Here is a 6,452-nt window from a genome sequence, read left to right as displayed (position 1 = left end):
CCCACAAGGATTGGTTGAGTGAGCAATTCGGATTAGAAGTGTGTTCTAGTTGAGCGGAATCAAGATTTAGATGAGAATTGCGGAATGTAAAATTGGCAGGGAACGTAAATGGCAAGAAATTGAAATTGCGGAATCTTAAATTGCATGAATTAAAGAGCGAGAAGCTAAATTGCTGAAATTAAAAAAAAGGATCGGGGTGATTGTATGAATTTAATTGCAGAATGTAAGAGAAAGTGGTAGATCAGAAATGGGGAATTCATTGGGTTTCAGGAGATATTGAGATCTCCGAATCAAAACATTTTTATCCCTTCCTCAACCAATGCGTTCATTGAATTTTGCTTGGCAATCTTATATGATTGGATCCCAATCCCTTGGCTCACCAATTCTCTCTAAAAACAAACAAATTCCCAATCCCTTGGTTTAAATGTTCATAAGAAGAGATGACGCTCGATCACTGATTATACCACACAGTTTCATGAACCACAGTTTGGTAGGATTACATGTCACAATATCCATCCAAACCCCAATCCAATTCACTGTGAGAAAGCTTCTCTAGCATGAATCCTCCATTCCTTTCCCAAGGTTCCGAAGGATTCCAATTATGGATAGTTTCTTTCCCAAGACAACTAACCAATGGAATTAGATCGAGAAGCTTTCTAACAAAAATTCAAGAGAAAAGATTGAAGAAGAAGATAAAAACTATTATTGATTCATTGAATTACAATAGAGCTCCCTAACCCAATGAAAGGGGGTTTAGTGAGTCATAGCTCTGAATTCAATTACAAAAAGTATGAAAACTAGAAAAAATGATCCAAAGTCCTCTTACTAACTTAAATTCTATCCTATTTATACACTTTCTAAATTGAGCTTCTGTTGTGTTTCTTGGGCTTTGAGGCATTTCCCTGATTTCCTTTTGCTTTGGGTTTATGATCCATAATCCTGATGAGGCTGCTGATCCAATTCTGTAACATTCATTGAGCCAACTTAGTGATAATCAAGTAATGACACATGACTCAACAAATTGAAATTCCAGACTCATCAATTCTTCAGGCCCAATCCCATAAACCATGATATTCAATTGGGTTTCATACCAGAGTACGTTTAAGTTAATGTTTGTGCTCAAATGCTAACTTAAAACTGCAATATCTTTGGCCCAGAAACCTTTTCAAATAGTGGCGTTTAAGTTGCAGTTTAAGCTTAAACTGCAATTTAAACGCCAGACACTTCCAGTGATGCCTTTTGTGGAAGCACGTTTAAGTTCCAGTTTAAGCTTAAACTGGAACTTAAACGTTGGACACTCCTAGAGGTGGTATAACTCAAGCACGTTTAAGCTTCAGTTTAAGGTTAAACTGAAGCTTAAATATGGAAATGGAAGAAAGCAACCCTGGAGGGTAAAGTAGTCGAACACGTTTAAGCTCCAGTTTAAGCTTAAACTGGAGCTTAAACGTGGAAATGAAGAAAGCAACCCTGGAGTATGAATTTGGTCGAACACGTTTAAGCTTCAGTTTAAGGTTAAACTGAAGCTTAAACGTGGAAATGAAGAAAGCAACCCTGGAGGAGAATTTGGTCGAACACGTTTAAGCTCCAGTTTAAGGTTAAACTGGAGCTTAAACGTGGAAATGGCTCCCTGGTGCATTTCTCATTTCTGGCGTTTAACTTCCAGTTTAAGGTTAAACTGGAGGTTAAACGCCACTTTCAGCTTTTCCTCAGCTTTCATGATTTTGGCGTTTAAGCTCCAGTTTAAGCTTAAACTGGAGCTTAAACGCCACTGATAGTTCCCAGCATTATATGGCTTGGCAGTTTAAGTTCCAGTTTAAGCTTAAACTGGAACTTAAACTCCACATGTGATATTCAAGCTTCCTTTATTGATTTTGTTGCTTCCTTGCCTAACCTCTTCTTCCCTGAAATCATCCAAACAACTGCATCAAAGTCTTGCAAAATTTCATGAGAAATCTTCCATTCATAGCATTCAAGTAATATAACTAAAAACTCATGGAAATTTGCATCAAAATCATACTGTTTAGATGGTTCATTGCTTTGTTATTCATTTAACCATTCTTGGTTACTTTAAGCTCAAGAAAATGCATAAAACAACTAAAACTAACAGAAAAATGCTAGTGAAACTAGCCTAAGATGCCTTGGCATCACAACACCAAACTTAATACTTGCTTGTCCCTAAGCAAGTCCTGAGTTATTTGAGAAGAAAGTATGAAACAGAAAGCAATTACATTGGCTATATTAGCAAGCATTTGAAGTTCATCAGAAGGGTTTTATGCAGAAAGTTGCAGCATCACTTTTTCATTCTTATCAGGTAAGATTATCCTTTTTCATTGCATCCATCAAACACTGCTATGGCCTCTTGTTATTCTTATGTCCTTGGCACTTTTACCTTCTTTGTTTTTCTTTTTCTTAGAGCTCCTTTGCTCCTTGTTTGCTCAGTGTCATGTGTTGCACAAGCCTTTGGCATTTTCTTTTTCTTATCAGTGCACTACACATATCCACTACAGGCATTTTAGTTCACATTTCTTCTTGAGACATTGGTGCCCAGCACCTCTTTGTGTGACTAAATGTTTTGTATTTAGGTTGCTCTTGATAATGGACTTTTGGTTGATAATCCCGGGTTAGTTAACCCAAGTTACCAAGTGTTGAAACACTCCTCAGAACCTATTCATCCAAGCATATCCTTAATACATAAACACCACAGGCATTTGTCTCAGAAGTTAGCTTATTTTCTCAATTTTTTTTTTGCTTTTTGGTTGCCCTTTTTCAGTGGTTTTTTCTTCTTTTTTTTCTTTCTTTTTCATGGCCAAAGACATTTATTCATCAAGATCCATAGACAGTATTCAAACTTCTACACAAAAATGATAATTCTACACTCAATTTCCAGTGATCTGACTAAACAATCAAGCATGCATACCACCACTTAATTCTACTTGATTTGTCACTAATTGAGCCAAGTTACTTTTGTTCAAACTTTTCTTTTATTTTTGGAAACAGAACAAGCATGGCAAGCATTTGTTTAAGAAGGTGAAGTTATATCCAAACATCTAGGCATTCACTTTATTCAAAGCAGTAAACCAACACTCATACTAAAAACTTCACATAAAACTTAAATGACTTAAAATGAAAGAAAGCTCATAAAGACAATTCACAAACTATTATTTGATTATTAAGGAACAAGACCACCTCTCATTTGTTGCTTGGTTCTTCTTGATTCTTGGGGTCCTGCTTCTTCTTGCTTCTTGCCTCTTTTTGACCACTTGCACTTCCTTTGTCTTTTTCATCCATTCTTATCCTTCCTTTTGTACCTGCACAAACAAACAACTTTGCTATCATTTTTTTCGGTCCATGTGAATAATGAATAGTACTTGCACATGTTTTTCATTCTTTTTGAATTGTAAATCAATGATTGACTTCATGAGCTTATAGCCGTGACCCTTGTATGTATGCACACTTATTACTGGACACCAAACTTAGTGTTTGGTAATGTCTCCTGATGACATGAAATCCATGTTGGTTGTCCTTAATGAATGTGCATAATTCTAATAAATCATAGTCACTTTGGCTCTTTGATCCTAAACAATTTTACTACCTAAAGTAATTGAAATCAAAGTATTAAAACATGCAAATGGTATACTTGTCATGAATTTCTAAATCCAGAGGAACTTCTTGCTTTTCATTAACTGTGTTTAAAGAGGAACACCAAACTTAATGTTTGGTTGTGCACCTTGAATGAAAGATTGAATACAATTTGAATAAGATTTGGGGTGCCTTCAGGCACACCAAACTTAGAGACCAATTGTATTTTACATGCAATGTTTAGTGCACCTTATCAACAGTTGTCCTGAGGATTCAAGTTCATGCATAAGAAACCATGCTTTATTAGATGCAAAGCAAAACAATAAAGAGTAAGGATACTAAAACATGGGTTGCCTCCCATGAAGCGCTTCTTTAACGTCACTAGCTTGACGGTTGTCCCTTGTTAGGGTGGATTGTAGTGCTTGATGTCCTCTCCTCTCGCTATGAAAACGTCCCCATTTGATTCCTTCATGATTTCCAAATGTTCCATAGAAAGAACTTTCCTGATTGTGAACACTTGAGGGAGCTGGGAAGGAATGGTTTTGAGGCCAGGTGGGATTGGCAGATAATGACTTGATACCACTTTATCTCCCGGAGAGAAACCTTCAGTGGGAATTTTCTTGTTTCTCCACCCTCTTGGCAATTTCTTTACAATTCTTCCCTCTCTCTTGAGGATTTCTTCATTGACCCTTATGCCAGGAGGATCATTCTGAGCTGTTTCTATTGATTATTGTGGCTTTAACTCTTGCAATTCTTGTTTGCCTTCCAAGGACTGTTTCAGAGTTTCAGCTGCTGGATTGCTTTCCTCCAAACACAGATGGCTACTATCATCCTTAGGCTTTTCAGGTTCTGGTTCAGGCTCAGATGCAGGTTTGAAAACATGAAAAATGAGCTGTTCATCATGTATTCTCAAAATTAGCTCTCCTTGTTCTACATCTATGAGCGCTCTAGCAGTGGCTAGAAATGGCCTGAACCAGAATGATAGGGTGTAGGTAGCTTTCCTCCATTTCCAAAATGACAAAGTCTGTGGGGAAGAAATAATTTCCCACTTTCACCAGCACATTCTCAACTACCCCTTCAGCTTGCTTCTGAGTTTTGTCAGCCAGTTGTATGATTACATCAGTGGATCTCACCTCATTCAGTTGTAGCCTCTTCATAAGAGTCAGAGGCATCACATTTATGCTAGCTCCTAGATCACAGAATCCTCTGTCAATTTTTGTTTCCCCTATGATGCAGGGGATATGAAAACTTCCTGGGTCTGTTTTCTTAGAGACTATGTCCTTCTTGATGAGGGCACTGCATTCTTTGTTCATTATTACAGTTTGTCCTCCCTTCAAAACTCTTTTCTTGCTCAGCAATTCCTTCAAATACTTGATATGTGTAGGCATCTGCTGGAGAATCTCAAGAAAGGGAATATTGATATGGAGAGACTTAAATGTCTCTAAAAACCTTGAATATGTTTTCCCTTTTTCACCTCCTCCTAACCTCTGAGGAAATGGTGCTTTTGGTTGGTATGTTTCTAGCATGCCTTTATTTTGCAGTTCCTTGGCTTGCTCAGTTTCACTTTCCTGCTTAGCTTCTTCCACACCTTCCTTCAAGATTTCTGGCTCCTGTTCTGAGGGTCTGATTCCTTCTTCTTCTGAGACTTCCTTCAATATGGTGATGGCCTTGCATTCTTCCCATCTCACTCCCTTTTGTTCCCCTTTAGGATTCTTTTCTGTGTCACTAGGGAACACTGCAGTTGACTTGGGGGCCTGTTGAGATAGCTCTCCTACTCGAGACTCCATCCTCTTGAGTTTTTCACCATGGTTCCTTAAGGTAGATCTCACATCATCCCTAAAGCTTTTCAACTCACTTATGTCCTGACCCATGTTTGCAAGCATTCCTTCTATCCTGTTTAATTGATCTTGAAATTATTGGTTCGGATTAGGTTGGGCAGGTTGATTATTTTGGCCATGATATAGTGGTTGGGAGTAAGTGTTTTGTGTGGCTTGGTATGATCTTTGGTTGGAGTTTTGGTATGTGGAATTGTTATGTTGGTTGGGGTTGTAAGGTTTGTGGTTTTGTGGTTGGGTTTGCTGGTTTCCCCACCCAAAGTTTGGGTGGTTTTTCCAGCCTGGGTTGTAAGTGTTGGAATGTGGATCATATGGTTGCCTTTGTTGATTTCCCACATAGTTGGCCTCTTCCCAATCACCTCCTTCAGTGCTTACTTCCTCTTGATCTTGTGTGTGTATTGCAGTCACTTGATTTGTTTCTAATTTCCTGGTGAGCTCTGCTAGTTGCTTGGCAAACACCTTGTTTTGGGCTAGAATTGTATCAACATGGTTCAGCTCCATGACTCCCTTAGTGTTGTGTCTCTCTGAAGCATAGTAGTACTAATTCTCAGCCACTGTCTCAATCACTTCAATGGCTTCTTCCACAGTCTTTTTCCTGTTCAGTGAACCTCCTGATGAATGGTCTACAGCCTTCCTTGATTCATAAGAAAGTCCATCATAGAAAATATGCAATTACACCCAGTCATGGAACATGTCTGGTGGGCATTTCCTTGTCAAATCCTTGAACCTCTCCCATGCCTCGTAGAGAGTTTCACCATCTTGTTGTCTAAAAGTCTGAACCTCAGATCGAAGCCTATTGACCTTTTGTGGGGGGTAGAAATGTGCCAGAAACTTGCTTTCCACCTCATCCCAGGTTGTTAGGCTCCCCCTTGGGAATGATTCCAGCCACTTAGCTGCCTTGTCCCTAAGTGAAAATGGGAACAAGAGCAGTTTATAGGCATCTTCCTGGACTCCATTGGACTTCACAGTGTCGCAAATTCTCAGGAATTTTGTGAGATGTTGGTTTGGATCTTCATTAGCACTCCCACCAAATGAACA

General features: G+C 38.7%; 1 non-coding gene across 1 annotated transcript; it reads left to right on the top strand.

Moving 5' to 3' along the window:
* Window positions 1–6,105: 6,105 nt before the first annotated feature.
* Window positions 6,106–6,209, top strand: LOC130948469 (small nucleolar RNA R71). The gene has a single exon (XR_009073067.1). It is a non-coding gene; the product is annotated as a small nucleolar RNA R71 (small nucleolar RNA).
* Window positions 6,210–6,452: the final 243 nt, after the last annotated feature.

Source organism: Arachis stenosperma, chromosome 1 (assembly GCF_014773155.1).
Source record: "Arachis stenosperma cultivar V10309 chromosome 1, arast.V10309.gnm1.PFL2, whole genome shotgun sequence".
Taxonomy (NCBI): domain Eukaryota; kingdom Viridiplantae; phylum Streptophyta; class Magnoliopsida; order Fabales; family Fabaceae; genus Arachis; species Arachis stenosperma.
This window is presented reverse-complemented; position numbering and strand designations above follow the sequence as displayed.